The sequence below is a fragment of the Pogona vitticeps genome, chromosome 3 (genome assembly GCF_051106095.1).
Source record: "Pogona vitticeps strain Pit_001003342236 chromosome 3, PviZW2.1, whole genome shotgun sequence".
Taxonomy (NCBI): Eukaryota; Metazoa; Chordata; class Lepidosauria; order Squamata; family Agamidae; genus Pogona; species Pogona vitticeps.
Window position 1 is genome coordinate 260,325,009 of NC_135785.1, and position 18,679 is coordinate 260,343,687.

The 18,679-nt window shown below is 45.0% G+C and overlaps 1 protein-coding gene across 3 annotated transcripts in view; it reads left to right on the forward strand.

Moving 5' to 3' along the window:
* Window positions 1-2,374: 2,374 nt before the first annotated feature.
* PAK1 (p21 (RAC1) activated kinase 1) overlaps window positions 2,375-18,679 on the forward strand; it is a 99,278-nt gene continuing 82,973 nt past the window's right edge. The window contains exon 1 of one of the 3 annotated variants that reach the window (XM_078390207.1): window positions 2,375-2,761. The gene's annotated coding sequence lies outside the window, so the exon portion shown is untranslated. The remainder of the gene's footprint in view (window positions 2,762-18,679) is intronic. The other 2 variants (XM_020810954.3, XM_072993494.2) reach the window with 2 other exon arrangements.

An 18,679-nucleotide genomic window follows, 5' to 3' on the forward strand; every position in this document is an offset into this window, starting at 1 on the left:
TATTTGATTAGTGTGCTCCATTGAACAACCACACCTCAAAGAGGCTCAAAGGGGATGTGGTTGAGCTGTTTTTCTTCAACAGCCCAATGTCTACTCAAACGTAAGACAATTCCATGTGACTGACCCTCAGGAAACACACGACAGGTTTGTAGACTGATGTAGCAGCTGTAAAAATTAGCTTTTTATCATCACCGAAAACTACTATGCAGCCTTTAGAATGGATGTCTGCCTCTTTTTCTCTCTCCCACACCCCTTTCTTTCCTTTGTGTGTGTGTGTGAAGATTGCCTTATTTATGGCTTGCCCTATGCAAAGCTGAAGAGCCCAGTAAAAATGTTTAAAATAAATGTATAAACATCCTAAACCCGACAGACTAATCACTTAAATCAATTCCTACTCATAAGGATTTCTTAAACTTATATAGCTGTCCTACATATCAGCATCTCCTGTCGTCATCTCTTCCTTTTTCAAGCACATTTCAATTTATTGCTTCAATTTCGACTGAACTGGGTAGCTCTCTCACTTATGATTGCTCGTCTTATTTTTCATCACAACATAGTATATTTCATTCGCCACTATAAACATCCAGTTCTTCTTTTGGGGGGCTTTGGTGTTCCCTGCAACTTGTTCAGATTTATTTAACGGAAAGGCAGTAATAAAGCCTTGTTTAGTAATAAGCAATGGATTCGACAAATACAGTAAGTACCCTTTACATTGTTTCAAAGTATTTTTCTCCCGCTCTTTAGAGGGATTCTAAATGGATTCTGTTTTTCATCAACTTAGACTTTCTTCAGTCCAGTCCAGTTTTGTAACGTAAATATTTACGGATTGAAGTCCCATTTTTTCAGCTGGAGATCTTAGTGAGTTCGGTTTCTGACTGGGAAGCTGGAGGTTGGGAGTTCGATTCCCCCTTATTCCCCCCACTGGGTGTTTCTTCAACAGCCTTGATTTAATAATATTTGTTATCCTGTATTTCCCTCTTGCTTTTATTAGCAGCAATAAAGATTCAACAGCAGTGATAACAATTTCAAAATCTATTATGATCATAATCCTTGTTCCAGGGGAAGAAGCAAAGCAGCAAAGTATGAGTGTAATATTTTGGAGTTTTTAACTTGGGTGCAGGAGACCTGTTTCAATCCCCTTATTAATGAGTAAAACTCACTGGATAAAATCAGTCAGGTGACCCTGGGTCGGTCACATTCGTACAGCCTGCTCTACCTCACAGGGCTGTCGGTTCATCGTGTGGGGAAAAAGAAAATCAACTCCACCTTTTCGGAGGAAAAGCCAAGATATAACTAACATAACATCTGGAAAGCCAATAAGGATGATGATGATGGGCTGTGGAGCCAGAGGTTGGGAGTTCGATTCCCCCATGGTTCCTTCTTGGGGGGGGGGTCAGGACTGGTTGATCCATAGGCTTCCTTCCAGCTCTGCAGTTCTAAGATTATTTATTTATTTATTTATTTATTTATTTATTTATTTATTTATTTATTTATTTATTTATTTATTTATTTATTTATTGCATTTATATGCTGCCCATCTAGACATAGTCTACTCTGGGCGGCTCACAACACAGAAATAGAAACAATTTAAAATATACACAATTTACATATATAAAAACAGAGAAATATAAATCAAAGAACTTACAATTTTAACAATTAATTTAAAGTAAAGAGTCCTAAGATGGCCCGTAGTTAAAAGGAAAGAAATAAGAAATAAGCATCACTTAATTGACTGGAGGGATGATGATGATGGCGGCCTCCGTTGTCCTTTCCCCAACCTCCCTGTCTCTCCATCCTAGGTGTGTGTGTGTGTGTGTGTGTGTGTGTGTTTCACACAACCCCTCTTCCCCTTCTCCGCTCGCAACTCTGCCTTGGGTCCTTTTGGGGAGAAAGGCGGCATAGAAAATATGTTCAACAAATAAATAATTAAATAAACTCGGTTCCCCCCCCCCAAAAAAGGCTTGTGTGGGGGGGAAGGTGAGACTTTGCAGGACGTTCCCAGGGGGCAATGAGAAAGGTGGGGCCGGAGGGAGGCCAGCCATGCCCCCCCCTCTGTGTGTGTGTGTGTGTGTTGAGGTGGGTGGGTAGGAGTGTGTGTGTGTGTGTGTGTGTCTGTTGGGGGTGGGTGGGGAGTGTCTGTGTGTGTTGGGGTGGGTGGGTATATGTGTCTGTGTGTGTGTGTTTTGGGAATGGGTGTGTGGGTGGGGAGGAATAAGTGTAAGTGTGTGTGTGTCTGTGTGTTTCTGTTGGGGGGCGGAATGAGGCTTGGGGGGGGCGAAGGGGCGGGCGCTGTGTGCGCAGTCTTCGGAGGGCCAGGTGAGGAGAAAGGGAGGGAGGGAGGGAGAGCAGGCGGGCAGGCAGGCAAGCCGGTCGCGCCGCCGAGAGGGGCGGGGAGAGGAGCCTGCGCGGTGAGGGCGGGCCGGCGGGCGGAGGGGGGGAAGCACAGGTCTGGGCTGGCTCGCCGGCCGGCCCTTTCCTGGGGGAGAGGCGCGCAAGGAGGAGGAAGAGGAGGAGGAGGAGGAGGAGGAGGAGGCGGCGGCAGCAACCACCTCCACCGCCACCACCACCAGCACCATCGGAGCAGCCGAAGAGCCGAGGCGAGGCTGAAGCTCGACGGGGCCGGCCAGAGCATTCCTTCCTTCCTTCCTGCAGTCCTTCCAGCTCGCCTCCGACCCACCGACCCACCGACAGGCGGGAGCCGGCGAGGAAGAGAAGGGCGAGGGGAGCCCAGCCAAGCCCGAGGAAGGGGCGGGGGCGGGCGGTGAGTCTCCTTTTTTGCATGAGTCTCCGACCCAGGAGAGAGGGAGGTGGGGGGCTTGTTTCCCCCCTTTCCAAGCTGGCCTCTGGGGGACTACACCTCCCAGAATCCCCAGCTGGCGGGCGGGCGGATGGGCTGGGTGGGCCGGCTGGGGATTCTGGGGACGGTAGTCTCCCGAGGAGGAACGTGGCGCGCGCCCTGCCCTGCCCAAGTTGGCGCTTTCCTTCCTTGAAACAGGGGAGCGAGTTTCCCCCCCTCCCGCTGAGGAAGTTTCCTCTCTCTCTCTCTCTCTCTCTCTCTCTCTCTCTCTCTCTCTCTCTCTCTCTCTGTGTGTGTGTGTGTGTGTGTAGAGCATGCATACGGATGCACGCGGCCCCTGGTGGTGGATCGGGCCCACCAAACAGGGAAAGAGGTGTTTGGGGTTCCTTTCCTCCTGCCCGGTGGCTCCTTTCTCTGCCTCCCTGCCGACTAAAACGCCTTCCTTCCTCCAGCCCAGCGTGCAGGAGGATGATGAGGATGATGAGCCTCTTGCCTTTGAGCCAGGAGGCGGCTGCTGCGTCCTGCCCCACCAGCGTGCCCGAAATCGATAAGCTCAGAAAGTAACACAAAGATGGGGGCATTTTCTGGGGTGCGCGCTGGGCATTCATGGAAAACAATTGCAGCCTTCCCGGTGTGTGTGTCTGTGTGTGTGTCTTTTAACAAAGGGAAGCAACCCTGGGCTGTTGTTGACTGTGGTTCTCCATCTTCTCCACTTCTCTTCCCAATCTGACTTGACTGGTGTAGATCCTTACTGGCTTACTGGTGGTGGTGGAATGGAGCCGCGGGCTTTTGAAAGCCATCCTTCCACTCTCTGTGCAAAGTCCACTGAGAAAAAAACAGTAAATGTGGCATCATTGTGAAGCCAGCCTAGGTCCACTCATGCCCAGCGTGACATATTGGATAGAGCCTTATTTTATTCGTATGGCAGCATTGCACAATTTAAAATGATGGACATACAGTATGTGAAGTGCAGGTGAAATGGAAAACAAAGTGTTAAGAGAATTAGACTGTTTTTGAACAAAAGTGGGCTGTTTGGATAGTGCTTTATCTTGACCGTTTGTTAGATCTTTTATACACATGGCGGGGCATAAATGGCATGCACAGAAGTGTTGCATGGGTTGAATTTTTCCACAGTCACAGAAAATGTGTCCTGTATCCAAGTAGATTGTTCTCTGATCTCCCAGCCAAACGATAGACTTTTTCAATAGGCGTGGGCTTCAGGCAACCAGTGATAATTCTTCACGATTCATTAAGAGTTACATACACTTATTTGGCATGCTCCGATACCCTATGCATTAGCATATTCAGTGTGGAATACCACAGGGGCAAAGCTATGGTTCTTATTGATGGTTGTAGGTTTTTCGGGCTGTTTGGCTGTATACTGGAGGTTTTTCTTCCCAATGTTTCGCCAGTCTCTGTGGCCGGCATCTGCAGAGGATGGGAGCTACAACTCTGTCTGTGTTCTAGTGTAGTGTGTGGGATAATACCCCTCAACTATCCCACACAGTACAACAGAAAACAGACAGAGTTCTAGCTCCTGTCCTATAAAGATGCCCATGGACACAGAGACTGGCGAAACGTTAGGAAGAAAAACCTCCAGAACACAGCCAAACAGCCCGAAAAACCCACAACAGCCGTCGGATCCTGACTGTGAAAGCCTTCGAGAATACATATGGTTCTTATTGTTAGTGGGCATGCGCCACAGTCTGACCTTGCCTGTTTTCTTGTATGTTATTACTGGTGGCAACTTTCTGTTCGGTGTTTAGACAATATTTTTGTAGGTCAGGGTTCAATCCAGAACGATGCCCAGATCCTTTGGGGCCGGGCAGTGTTCCAAAATCTTGCCTTCCCTGTTAATTGAGAACTTCCCCTCTCCTTCTCTATTCTTCTAAGTGGAAGGCCCACAGAGCCATGTTTTTAAAGGGTTTGATTTCCACTTGTTTTTATAATATCAGGAAAGATCTTCTAATGCAGAGAGGTTAGCTGGTGCATGTTGGTCTCAAAGGTTTCCCCCTGGACTGTCAAGGCAAGATCATCAGCATAGGTGACACTCTCAGAGTATGGGAATGTTGGTTGATCGTTGGTGTAAATGTCAAAAAGTAATGATGCCAGGATGCTGCTACCCTCTGGGAAACCCATTCCTTTGATGTCTCCAGCGACTGTGCCTCCTTTGAAATTTAACGAATAACCTTTGGTTTTGAAGTAGAACGGCAACCATTTCTATGAGTCCATGAACTTTAGTAAAGTGGCCGAACGTTTTGAGCTGTCATTGATGGTGGACCGTAATTATATGCTTCTCTAAGGTCGACAGATACTGCTCGAATTATTTTATGTGTTTCGAAACCGTGTTCTATATGCTGGTTAGATTTAAAATTTCAGCCGTACGGTTCTTGCCACGTCTAAGACCCTGCCTGTTCTGAAATGAGAAGACCTTCAATTTTAGATGCTAGATGGTTTAATATCATTCACTCAGAACACTTTGTATAAGTAAGGAGATAGGCTTTTGGGGTCTGCAGCTTTTGGGGTCTGCTGATTCTTTGCCTGGTTTCAGTGCAGTGGTAGAAGTGAACAAAGTGACTGGCAAGGACTCGGGAGGCTTGAGTTCGAATCCCCCTCAGTCACCGGGGCCGTGGAACTGGTAAAACCACTCTTTCACTTTTTAACTTACCTTGAAAACCCCATTAGGGTTTCTGTAAGTCTGTTCTGGCTCGAAGCCTTGTAATAACAAGGTCCATTGTGTTCCAAGGGCCTTCAGTGAAATTAACTCCTAAAATATTTTGGTTGAAATGTCTTGGGGATGAATCATTTCCATAAGTCATTACCCCTGGGGAAGACGGATTAGCTGTCCAGCTGTATAACGTGTTTTCAGTGTTGCTGCTGTAGGACTCCTTTTCTAGTAGTAAGTGCCTTTATGAGTGTGGCTTATATAATTCAATAAAAGAGGTGTCTCGACATTTTAGTAGAGTTCCTGCAGAAATCTTGGATTCCCACTCCTTCAAAACTCCTGACTTCTTTCTTCATTGCAATGAAACTGTAAGGCTTTAGATAGAGCGAGAGGGCCAGAGTTAAAAAACAAACAAACCCAAAACTTTCCTGTAATGTAGAGAGCACAATGCAACAAAAGCTCAGTTGGCCTGCAAGAAACTCTTAAATCAGCCTTCACCAAAAATGGACTACATACCCCATCACTCCCAGAAACTGGTTGAAGTGATGGGATCTGTAGTCCATAAATTTAGGAGGGCACTTCCAGGTTGGCAAGGGATATTCTTTAAGCTAGCCTTAGATTTGGACGGTAAGATGCAGGATTTGAACTGGCTACCATAGACCTATTTCCTTGTATTTTTCTGGCTTTCTGGTAGCAATGTCACAACACCCTAAAATTATGCAAGGCAATGAATTAACAGAGTGATGGTAGTGATGATGAGGACAACCTGGCTGCCAAGAAGCAATGGGCAGATGCAGCGAGTTCCTCTTAGAATATTACCTTTCGTGCTCAGGTGGGCCCCTATTATGATCTCCTCTTAGTTACTGCGGTGCTCCTATGCATTGATTATTTCTTCACTGCTCTGGTGGATGATGTGTGTGTGCGTGTAAGCTTTGAACACAACATCAAATGATGCACGGACATCCAGTCTTGAAACACTTGAACTACACTCAGGAGTTCATCTCAAGTTCCACATACTGTATTTTTCTGTGTATAACACTATACTTTGTCTAAAATCTTTAGACTAAAAATTGAGGGTCATCTTATAAATGGAAGTAAGCTGAGGAGAGAACAAACACAAGTGGAGGGGGAAGCAGGGATCAAAGTGATCCTGCAGTGCTTTGATCCCTTCCTCCCTACACTTGTTAAGCCCCACTTAGATTTCTTAATTTGGGGTTAGAAAAGTGGGGGGGCGTCTTATACATGGGGCGTCTTATGCACTGAAAAATATCGTACCTCTGGGCCACTTTTGAGCAAATGGAAATTTTCTACTGCATATTATTATCCTTCCTCTGCTGCTGTTTCTCCCATTTGTTCTCTCCTTTCTTCAAACATGGTGGGCAGCAGACGGGCCATTTATAGTCCTTTGTCTGCTCTTAAGGCCTGAATTTGTGACATCAGCAAAAATAGTGTAATATGATATTAGTAGAGATGGGCACGAACCACCGGTTCGTTTTTCGGACAGGTCTTTGGCACTTCTGAGTCCCACCTCCTCCGACAAGCGCCCAATCAGAGGCTGGACCACGGATTCCTTGTCCCGCCTCCTCTGGTCACTGCCTCTGATTGGTTGCCCACAGGAAGAGGTGGGGCTAGGAAGCATCCAACATCTGTTTAGCCGAAAAACAAACCACCGAACCAGCGGTTTGTGCCCATTTGTAGTTGTTAGCATTAAGCACATGAGGAGTAGATACCTAGTTTTGCAAACCTCTCATAGGCACAATTTGGCTTCTGTTTATGCATTTATTTATTACATTTTTGTACCACCTATCCTAGTGGAAACACTGCTCTAGGCCCTTCACAATAAAAAGGGGATAACCCAGCCACCCAACCCTGACCGAGAATGATAACAAACTTAAATAGCCAAAAAAAAAAAAATCACAACAGGTCTCTATGGTGACAGTGAAATAAAGACTAAACACCATGAGCTGAAAACATTCTAGCGTAGAGGAAGGATGTTCTTAAAAGATTCTTTAAAAAACACTGTCTTGATCCACTTTTTAAAACTTGAAAGTGAAGGGGGCCTCAGGCAAGGCCTTCCAAAGAGTTTCAGCCACCACCAAGAAGACCCAGTGTCTAGTAGAGGTTTCTCGGATCTCTCTCGGGATAGCCCTTATAGCAGTGATGTTTGGGAAGACCAGGTTACGTTGGTAGCAGAACATAGGGAGAGATGGAACTGCTGCTAATCACAGGAATTGAGGGTGTGTTTGTCTGAAGGACGTGGTGGCGCTGCGAGTTAAACCGCAGAAGCCTCTGTGCTGCAAGGTCAGAAGACCAAGCAGTCGTAAGATCGAATCCACGCAACGGATTGAGCTCCCGTTGCTTGTCCCAGCTCCTGCCAACCTAGCGGTTCGAAAGCATGTAAAAATGCAAGCCGATAAATAGGGACCACCACGGTGGGAAGGTCGCGGCGTTCTGTGTCTAGTTGTGCTGGCCACGTGACCATGGAAACTGCCTACGGACAAACCTTGGCTCTGCGGCCTGGAGACGGGGATGAGCACCATGCCCTAGAGTCGGACACGACTGGACTCAATGTCAAGGAGAACTTTTACCTTTACCTAGTCTAGTACAGTATAGTGGAAAATTCAGGCAGAAGAACAGCAGAAAATTTAGTAATGAGGCAGAGCAGGGCACTTCTGTTGGCAAACTTGGTGGAGCAGTGGCCACTTATGCTCTTGAGAAAGTTTGTTGGTGTCTGTCTGTCTGTCTGTGGATGACTTTCAGGTCTCCCTCGGGGTGGCTACCTGGAGGAGCCTGGCCCCGGGAGGATCTGGTCGGTTGGGCAGATGACACTGGGGAGAGATGCTCTGACAGGTACCATGGGGTGCTTTATATGTCAGCATCAAAACCTTGAACCTGATCCAGGACACGACAGGTAAACAGTGGAGACGACCCAGAACTGCAGTGATGTGATCAAATTTGCTCGCAGCCACCGCGTTCTGGACCTGCAGTCGTCTCTGGGTCAGCCTCAAGGGAAGTCCCATGCAGGGAGCATGGCAGTAGGCAATCCAAGAGATAACTACTGCCTATGTCAACATTCTGTATGCATGTGATGTGGCTGTTCTGTTTTATTAATATCAGACAGCAATTTAAGACAGATTACCAAATTGTCTGAGATTTGTGTTTTACCAGTGTCATGAAGCCGCTCGACAGTTTTGTACAGAGGTGCAATTTTGTGGCCGTCACCCTGTCATGTCATAGCACAACACTGTGAATTCAGTCTCAGCTCAAGAAATAATTGGCAGCCTTTTGAAAGGTATCTTAGGTTCTAAAAGCAACCTTTTCTGACCCAGCTTGTTACAGATGACTGTGGCTTTCATTATCCCCAGCCAGCAAACTCACTGAACTCTAAAACATCCCAAGAGTCTTAGTTTGGGGAAGATTTGCCCTAAGGTTCCTCCATGATAAAATGCAAAATGAGATGAATTATGTGTTTTCATGAATGAAATGACGATCTTGATTTTGGAAGCTTATAAAGATGGCATAGGAAACTGGCTGCTTGTGGGCAGATTCAAAAGTCCCAAATAAGCATGTGTAGTTTTTAATTATATGTCACCATAAGAATTGCGTATGGTTTGAAAATACTCCCAAGCGGCAAACATTTCTATTCTTTATTCTGTATTCCACATTTGCATGCCTACTGATACATTTTCACAAATTAAATTTTCCAAATGCACATCTAGAATATTTGCAGGCACCTTAAAAGGTGAGAACCAGCCCTGTTAGATTCTGACTTTGCACCTTTGAGATGCTGAGATATCTCCTCACCTCTCTGTGCTCCTTTCCTTTGGCAAACGGATTGCAATAAACCTCTCAGGTGGAAGTGCGCAAATATAATGCTTGAGCATGTGTTATGGTATAGTTGTCTGGAGGAAGTAGATGCAGCCTAGTTGATGTTTAACCTGCCCCACCCAGCCACCTGATCAAGGCTGGAAGAAATCTGGAAGGTAGAACCGGGTAACAATTTAAAGCAGCTGTAAGGTAGCATTTTTAAGTTTTGTACAGGTACTTGAATTCAGGACTTGGATGTCATGACTGTTGCTGGTCATCAGCTGACCGGGATTTGAATAATGTTGAATCTAATGGTTGTTGTGGGTTTTTCGGGCTTCTTGGCCGTGTTCTGAAAGTGGTTCTTCCTAACGTTTCGCCAGTCTCTGTGGCCGGCATCTTCAGAGGAGAGCAAACTATGCTCTGGGTAGGCTTGAAAGTGGGTGGAGTATTTATGGCTGTGAGAAGGCCATAAATACTCCACCCACTTTCAAGCCTACCCAGAGCATAGTTTGCTCTCCTCTGAAGATGCCGGTCACAGAGACTGGCGAAACGTTAGGAAGAACCACTTTCAGAACACGGCCAAGAAGCCCGAAAAACCCACAACAACCATTAGATCCCAGCCGTGAAAGCCTTCGCGAATACAATGTTGAATCTAGTTAGACATCTGGTTATACATTTAGGAGCAGAGATGTAACGTCTGTAGCAGCATTCCGTCCACTTCTACAATTTATGATCCTACTTAGTTGCGATTTTCTTGCAGTGCCAAGAAGCGACCTTAGATAACCCCGAAGTGTCCCTAATGAATCGACCATTCTGTGATTCTGTAGGAGCAGTAAACTTGTGTTTGGACCGAACCATTTTAGATTTGCCTGGAGTGGAGTGGTGTCAGAAGACGATCTCTAGCTGCTTAAATATAAATAAGTAATTCAATGAATAAGTCCTTGCATGTAGAAATATAATACTTCAGGGAGAAGGCTAGGACACTTCTCCCTGAGATACTAGATGTTTGTGTACAGAAAACCGTTTTCCCCCAGAGGAGTCTGAATATGCAGCTTAAAGTGGTTTAATCTGGAGACAAATTGACCCCTTTTTGGCCGCAGTCAGCCAGACCACTTGCAATAAGGGATTATGGGAGCTGCCGTCTAAAATACAGTGGGGTCTTGACTTAAGAACGGCTTGAGTTAAGAACATTTTGACTTAAGAACCGCTCTCATAGGAAAATATTGACTTGACTTAAGTACTTAGATTTGAGTTAAGAACTGAAAAAAAACCACGTGGGAGGCAGGGAAAGTGCAAAAAGTGAACTTTCAGTTAACTGTTGGCCAGTGAAAAGGGTGTCTGTCTGCTTCCTCACTCCTCCCAGCATTTAGAGAGTGGATTGGGAGACAGTCTTCAGGCTGCCTGGTCCTGTACTGCCTGGACTGTATTTTCCCTGCCTTCCCTGAACCTTTCTTGACCTAAGAAAAAAAGAAACAAAATATCCCCCTCTAGTGGTCGAAGGCAGAATAGCAGCTTCCCATTAGTTTCTATGGACGGAAAAGAGCAGATACGGATTAAATGGTTTTCAATGCATTCCTATGGGAAATGCAGATTTGACTTGAGAACTTTTTGACTTGAGAACCGCCTTCCAATACAGATTAAATTCTCAAGTCAAGACCCCACTGTATTCCAAGGGCCAAATATTCATCACCATGGTATAGCTAAAAGGAGGAATGAAGCCCATTGAGGTATGAGAATCTAGAGCAGTGATTCCCAGTCTTGGGTCCCCAACTATCCTTGGACTAGAACTCCCAGAAGTCTTCACCACTAGCTTTGGAGACCAGGGTTTCTGGGAGTTGTAGTCCCAGAAGATCGGGAGACCCAGGGTTAAGAAGCACTGGTGTAGAGCATATTGGCTTTTAAGAGGTCCAGGCCTTCTTAATTGACAAGGGTATGGGTTATACTGGTGGGAGGGTTTGCCCATTGAGTGCAACCCCAAGCGTTCTCTTAACACAGCTGGCCATGTCTGGAGGTGATTTACAGTGGTACCTCGGTTTACGAATTATGCATTCTCCAGGACGTTTCGTATTGCGAAGAATTCGTAAGCCGAAATGCGATTTCCCATAGGAACGCATGCATGGGGGCGGTGCTATAAACCTCCCGGGTGCAATGTCTTCTGGGGAAACTTGCTTCATACTGTGAAAAAAAAAATAGTAAACCGAGGCATTATTTTCAATGGATTTCTCTTTGTAAACCGAAAATTGTGTTAACCGAGGTGTTCGTAAACTGAGGTACGGCTTGTATTTGATTATTTGTTTATTTGTATTATATATCTGCCACTTTTCTTGCCAGGGTGGCTCACAACAACTAAAACGATACAATGCTTACACGTTTCAAGTACTATACAAAAACTGTATTAAAAATAAACATTAGTTGTTAAAATCAAGTTATAAAACAATTTAAAAACATTTTAAAAGCTCTGAATTTAATAAATACACAATTCCTTAGATAAATCTCTCCCCTCCATCATTGCTCAAAAGCATGCATTGATGATGTCATGTCTTGACCAATGTCTCTAATATTATGTGATTTTATCTAAATACAGTGGTGCCTCGCATAACGAGCGCACCGTTTAATGATGAATTCGCATAGCGATCCGTTTTTTGGGATCGCTAATGCGACCGCATACCAATGCCTAGATAGGCAAAAACTCGCTTTGCGACGATCGGTAAGCGTTTCGCTTACCGATCGTCGCATAGCGTTTTTTAATAATCAGCTGATCGGTGGTTCCAAAATGGCTACCGGAAGACTCAAAATGGCTGCGTGCAGTGTTTTCGTGCCCTGCCCTCGCTTACCGAGGGCGCAAAAATGCCTGTGCTATAGAGGAACATCGCATAACGGTGAATTTTGGGCCCATTTGGAACTTTTTTTGTACCATATAGCGATGTTTCCCCATAGCGATGGTTAATCCTGAACGGATTAACCTCGCTATGCGGGGCACCACTGTAATATATTATCTTCCTAGTCACTGACCGTAATAAATGATTAAAGTGCTGCCTCGCTTAACGATGTTAATTCTTTCCAATGAAATCACTGTAGAGCGAAAACATCGTAAAGCGAAAATAAAAAACCCAGTGAAATGCATTGAAACCCGGTTAACGCGTTCCAGTGGGCTAAAAACTCACCGTCCAGCGAAGATCCTCCATATGGTGGCCATTTTTGGTACCTGTCTAGCGAGGAATCCGTCCTAGAAAACAGCGGAGGGCCATTTTCTTCAGCCGGTGGCCATTTTGGAACCCAACGATAAGCTTTTCACTGATTGTCGTAATGCGAACAATCGGTTCCCGAAGCAGGGAACCGATCATTGCACAGTGGATTTTGCCCATAGGAAGCATCGTTTTGCGATCGCTTTTGCGATTGCAAAAAAGGCATCGTTAAGCGGATTCATCGTTATACGGGGCAATCGTAAAGTGAGGCACGACTGTATTATTGTTATGTTTGAAAAGGAAAATCTTTGCCTGATGACTGAAGGACAAGAGGGATGGGGCCATCCTGGCGTCTCTGGGTGGGTCATTCCAAAATCTCGGGGCAGCCACTGAGAAGGCCCTCTCTCTTGTCCTCCCCATAGGAGGTTGGGAAAGTGATGGAACCAAGAGAAAGGCCTTCTCAGAAGCTCTTAAAAGCCGAGAAGGAACGGTATTCTCTGCGATGTACAGTATTCACTTGCTGCTCAGTAAACTGCCGCGTGCAAGATGCTAGCAAACCGAGCATAACCATTTCCTTTTAAAAGCGGGTTAATAGAACATTTAACCTCACCATTGATTTGCTTATAGAAATTACAGTAGAGCTTCCATTTAGGTGCATCCATCATTTACTAAGTAGTCAGTTGTGAGTGGCCATCCGAAGGCAAGGTGGTGTGCTGGCATTTTGCATTCATGGAAGCCTGGTTTGCACCTGTGTGCACTTTATAGCTTATATTAATGTAATTCATCTCTCGATTTCAGTTTTTAAGCATTTGCCAATCATCTTCTTTATTTGCATCCAAGAACACTGCACAACTCCAAACGATGGGCATGCATAAAATATGAGCAAACATTAAAAGCAGTGCAAAACCTCTAGAAGTGAAAGATCGGCTGGCAGTTCAGGGGGCACACAAAATGTACTCCCAATGTTATTTTACCTTTCGGGGATGCTCTTTCTTTGTCCCCTGTACATATTTTCCATGCAGTGCCTGGTGGGAGCGGGGGGCAACTGACCCCGTGCCCAACCAGTGCATTTTCATCACCACGTCTGTATGTGGAAAACCCTCTTACATATGATCATGAACTTTGTGAAAGGGCCTCATACCAACAGTATCATAGACTCATTATGCTGGAAGGGATGTTGATCTCATCCATAGCTTTTTTTTGAGGGGGGGTTCAACTGGGGTAAGGTCTTCAGTGATGTATCTAGCAATGGGCAAGGCTAAAGCAAAGCAGGCAGGAGCAGTTGCAACGGCTACCGATTTAGATATTTCCCCATTGTGCATGCAAGACACTTTCTATATGGTTTACAATTTAATGATACTCCCTCTGTAAGCTGGGGTACTCAGTTTACTGACCTTAGAAAGATGGAAGCCTGAGTCAGTCTTGAGCCAGCTACCAGAGCCCGTGGGGATCAAACTCAGGCTGTGAGCAGAGTCTTCACTGCAGAAGAGCTTATTGGATAGAAGAGTCTCCTGGCTCAGTCCTACTGAGCCAGGAGACTCCTCTATCCAATAAGCTCTTCTCTCCGGACTGTGTTTCCTGGACAGGGGCTGGACTTGATGACCCTTCCAGTTCTGCAGTTACTGTTATTGACAAGAGTTTGGCTGGACGTGTGACAGGGAAGCTTTAAATATGGGTTTCCTTCTACTCGTCTATGTCTATGCTTGTTTATTTACCTTGAGCCACCTAGAAAGGGTTTTAGAGTGTGATGCATGGATGGATGTTTGTAGAAGTGCAGAGCAGGTGTTTTCGCAGATACAGTCGTGCCTCGCTTAACAATTGCCTCGTTAAACGACAAAACTGCTTGACGATAAAGTTTTTGCAATCGCTTTTGCGATCGCAAAATGATGTTCCTATGGGGGAAATTCGCTTAACGATGATCGGTTCCCTGCTTCGGGAACTGATTTCTCGCTAAAAGACAATTTTGAAACAGCTGATCGGCGGTTCTAAAATGGCCACCCGCTGTGCAAAATGGCTCCCCGCTGTGTTTTCAGGATGGATTCCCCGCTTTACAGGCAGTAAAAATGGCCGCCCCTATGGAGGATTTTCGCTGGACGGTGAATTTCCAGCCCATTGGAACGCATTGAATCGGTTTCAGTGCATTTCAATGGCCTTTCTCGTTTTGCAAGACAATGTTTTCGTAAGACAGCGGTTTTTGTGGAATGAATTAATATCGTCTTGCGAGGCACCACTGTAAAGACCGTGTCTTTCCAGAGACCTCTCCCAAGAAATGAATGCCTCGAGAGTAAACGGCGGCCGCTTCCTTACAGGTGGCCTGCCTCCTTTGGTGCCTGTCAGCTAGCATTGCACTGCAAAAGACACATTTCCAAGCTATGGATAGAATAGCCCCAGGAGGGTTCTTGCAAAGGAGTTCTTTGATGCCACATGGTTGAAATGACTCTTTCTGACAACATGTGTATGCCAGAGTTAATCCTTGTCTCCTATCCGAAAGGTCCTTTGGGTTCAGATGGAACAGCTCTCCATAGGAACATTTCTGTGGGTTAAATTCATGAGCTGGGTCCCGAGATTCAGCTCAGGTGGATTGAAATGCTGGATAGCTCGGGGAGTGGTGGTGTTCAGCTGGCTGTAGAGGCAAAGTTTGGGAGTTCGAATCTGTCACTGGGCCTCCTTGCCCAGGGCTGGTCTCGATGATCTATAGGATTCTTTCCAGCTCTGCTGTTCTATATTATACAGTGGTGTCTTGCTAGACAGTTACACCGCATGACAGTTTTTTCGCTAGACATTGGATTTTTCCGATCGCTATAGCAATTCACAAAAGAGTGATTCCTATGGGGGAATTTCACTGGGCAACGTTTGGTCCCTGCTTTGCAAACCGATTTTCGCTAGACGATTTTGAGAGCTCCCTCCGTGCTCGCAAAACAGGTGTTTTCGGGATCTAAGCTTCGCAAGACAGCGATTTAAACAGCTGCTCGGCGGTTCGCAAAGCGGTTTTCCTATGGCCAATCTTCGCTAGACAACGACGATTCTTCCCCATTGGAACGCATTAAACAGGTTTCAATGCATTCCAATGGGGAAATGCTTTTTGCTAGACAATGATTTCGCTAAACAGCGATTTCAGTGGAATGGATTATCACCATCTAGCGAGGCACCACAGTATTATGGTATCCATGAAAATGCATGCTAAAATTTAGTCTTAAAGGTACAGTGATACTATTCTATATTATTGTATATTATTGTATCCATGAAAATGCATGCTAAAATAATAATTCCCTTTGTTTTAAAGGTACAGTGATGCTCTTTGTTTGTGTGTGCTTGTTTGCTTTTGTTGCTGTTGTTGCTGAAACAGACTAATACGACTAAACTACCTCTCTGAACACGGGGATGGAAGTGTATGGTAATTTTTTTTTAAAAAAATCCTAGTTCTTTTTCCATTAAAAAAAATAAAAAATTTTTCTAGTGTAAGCTTGAAGTGAGGATCAGAAAACATGGGTCTTAGATCCAGGGGAGCCAGATTACAAGCAGGCAATGAAGTGGCTTTAAAATTTACATGGAAAATTGATTTATCACCAAGGAGAAATAAGATGTACTCTTTTTAAGCATTTCTGTCTCCTTTTTGGTTTTGGAACTTTTTTTTCCCCCTCCCTTTGTAGAAGGGAATAATTTTATACATCATGATCTGGAAAGTGATATAATGGGGCTCTTTTTTTTGGCAGTAAAAACGCTCATTTCCCTCCCAGCCCGCAAAACAGATTTAACTCTTGGTGGCAGTTTGAATTTCCTTCTGCTGTTTAAGAAATTCTCTGTAATGGACCACTGACGCCGAGCGGGTTTAGGTTGGCAGCACTGGAAAACCGCAAGGACTGAGATTTTAGTTATTCCTCTAGTCTACCAGTACTGCTCTGTTGATAAAAAAGTCGTAAGACGTCGGGGGGAAAAAAGAAGTGAAGGAATGAGAAATAAAATTCTGTCTGCTTGTGGCTACATCAGGGACCTAAAATACTGTAATTGCCTTAAAATTCCTGCACTGGCAATTAAGTTGATAAGGGAGCATTGATTGAAAGGCATAATCTTCTGCCTTAACCCCATCAATTAATTTTGTATGCATCTTGGTCTTAGGCTTTTTGTCCTTGCCATGACTGTATTAGATTAGATTTGGCAATCCAGCCTTAACAAGGCTGCCAGGAACATCCAGATCCACCTCCGAGGGATCATTTTTCCCCAAGACAAGAGTGGGTGGGCAGATTTCCATCCTGGGTGGTCGTCCGATTTGTTCATACTCTCCATCTCCGCAACCCACCAAAGGTGTATTTAAAATTTCAAAAGAAGAGCGAAGCTTGGAAACATTCCTGTTTTGGGTTATGGCTTCTGGAATTGTCCAGCCAGCATGGCCACTCGCCACAATTGGGGGATTCTGGGAGGTGTAGTCCAGAGTAACTTTTAAGGTCTGCTTGGAAGGTGGAGGAAGAGGTCTTTCACTCTAAAGGGTGGGACTGTCAATGTGTCTGGATTGCTTTAAGTATCGGCACTGGGTTTGCTGCTGGGCTGGATTACCTGGAAGATAACTATGTTTCCAACCAAGTTCTGATTAAATGATAAACGTGTCGATTAATTTATACATGGGTAGATTCCAGTTGATCAGGTTTGTGCCTTCTCCTACCCTTTCACGGTGCCACTTAGGGGTCATCCTCTTTTATTTTCTAAGCTACCCTCTAGATAAATTGGATTAGAACCACACACACAGCAGAATGAAGTGGTGAAATGGGCTGTGATAATTCAGGCGGTATAGACATTTCTTTCTTTCAGACTTCCTCCAGGGTGAGCGATAGCCAGTGTCTGTGGACTTCGACACCATCTTCAGTATAACAGCCGTTCCACGCAAATAGAAATCTAGTACATATGAGAAACAGGTTGTAGCCTGTCTTTTCACCTGAAGCGCTCGTTTTCTGCTTACAGAGAATTGCCACACCAGGGAATATTAATAAAAAGGTGCCACCAGCTTTCTGCTGTCTGAAGTGGTGTAAACAGTTCTCTTACCTTCTCTGCATGTCTTTTGATTCCAAAAAAACACCAGCTTTCCCAATTCTCTAGGATTCTGAATAAAGATCTTCCAGTCAATTTTTTACCCCCTATTAGTTGTTTATGATTACACCCAGATAGTAGATCTGAAACCAGTTTTAGGAAGTCCCTTGGAGATTTCATTCTGTAAAAATGACCAAAACCAGAATTCAAAATAGCCTTTTATTGTGATCTGCTTGTTGAATCAATATTACAGTGGTGCTTTGCAAGACGAATGTAATTTGTTCCGCGAGAAGCGCTGTCTTGCGAAAAAATTGTCTTGCGAAAAGCAGTTTCCCATAGGAATGCATTGCAATGCATTCCTATGGCAACCTCGCAAGACAAATGAAATTTTTCGTCTTGCGAGGCATTGGTCTCGTGGGAAAAAACGTCTTGCAAAGCACGGCCATAGAAGAAGCTGTCTTGCGAGACACCATAGCGATCGCAAAAAACAATTGTCTTGCAGGTTTTTCGTCCCGTGAGGCATTCGTCTTGCGAGGCACCACTGTATTGCAATTCTATCACATTTATCTGGGACTACCCTCTGTGGAACTCAGTGACAGTACCTTCCGAACCATGAGGCACACAACTGGGCTGGAAACCCTTTCAACATCCAGATTCTCCTGCTTTATTTGATCTTCTAAGGAAATATGAATTTTATGCACCAGTGATATACAGGGAGAAATGTATTACTCATTGCAGAAAAACCATCTCTCTCACTCTCTCCTCCTCTTTCTCTCCTCCCCCTTTCCTGAAATCCCCTGCTCTTGCTTTTGATTCATAATGAATCACACCTTTGAGCATCCCCGAGGGTAATTTTATAGCTGACCTTGAGCGGTATTGGGTTGGCGTTTCGTCTGCTTCTTCTGCTCCCTCCTTGTGATTCAGGCTCCTGATGAGAAACATGTAGCCGCACAGCGCTTGCGTTTTGCCTGCGGGCGTATTCCTCCTGGCCTGACTCAGAGAAGGGAATGCTGAAATCTGCTCTTTTTCGTAAAAACATGAGCAATGGACTTTCAGCACCTGTTCAAATCGCTTGAAGGTTGCAGACCTGCACGTGCTTCAAAATAAATCCTGCTGAATTCAGTGGAACTTGGCTATGAGTTAAAGCATGCGTGGGATTCTGCTCCTCATTGCCAGAACCTGCCAAAGATTTTATTTGCTTGCTTG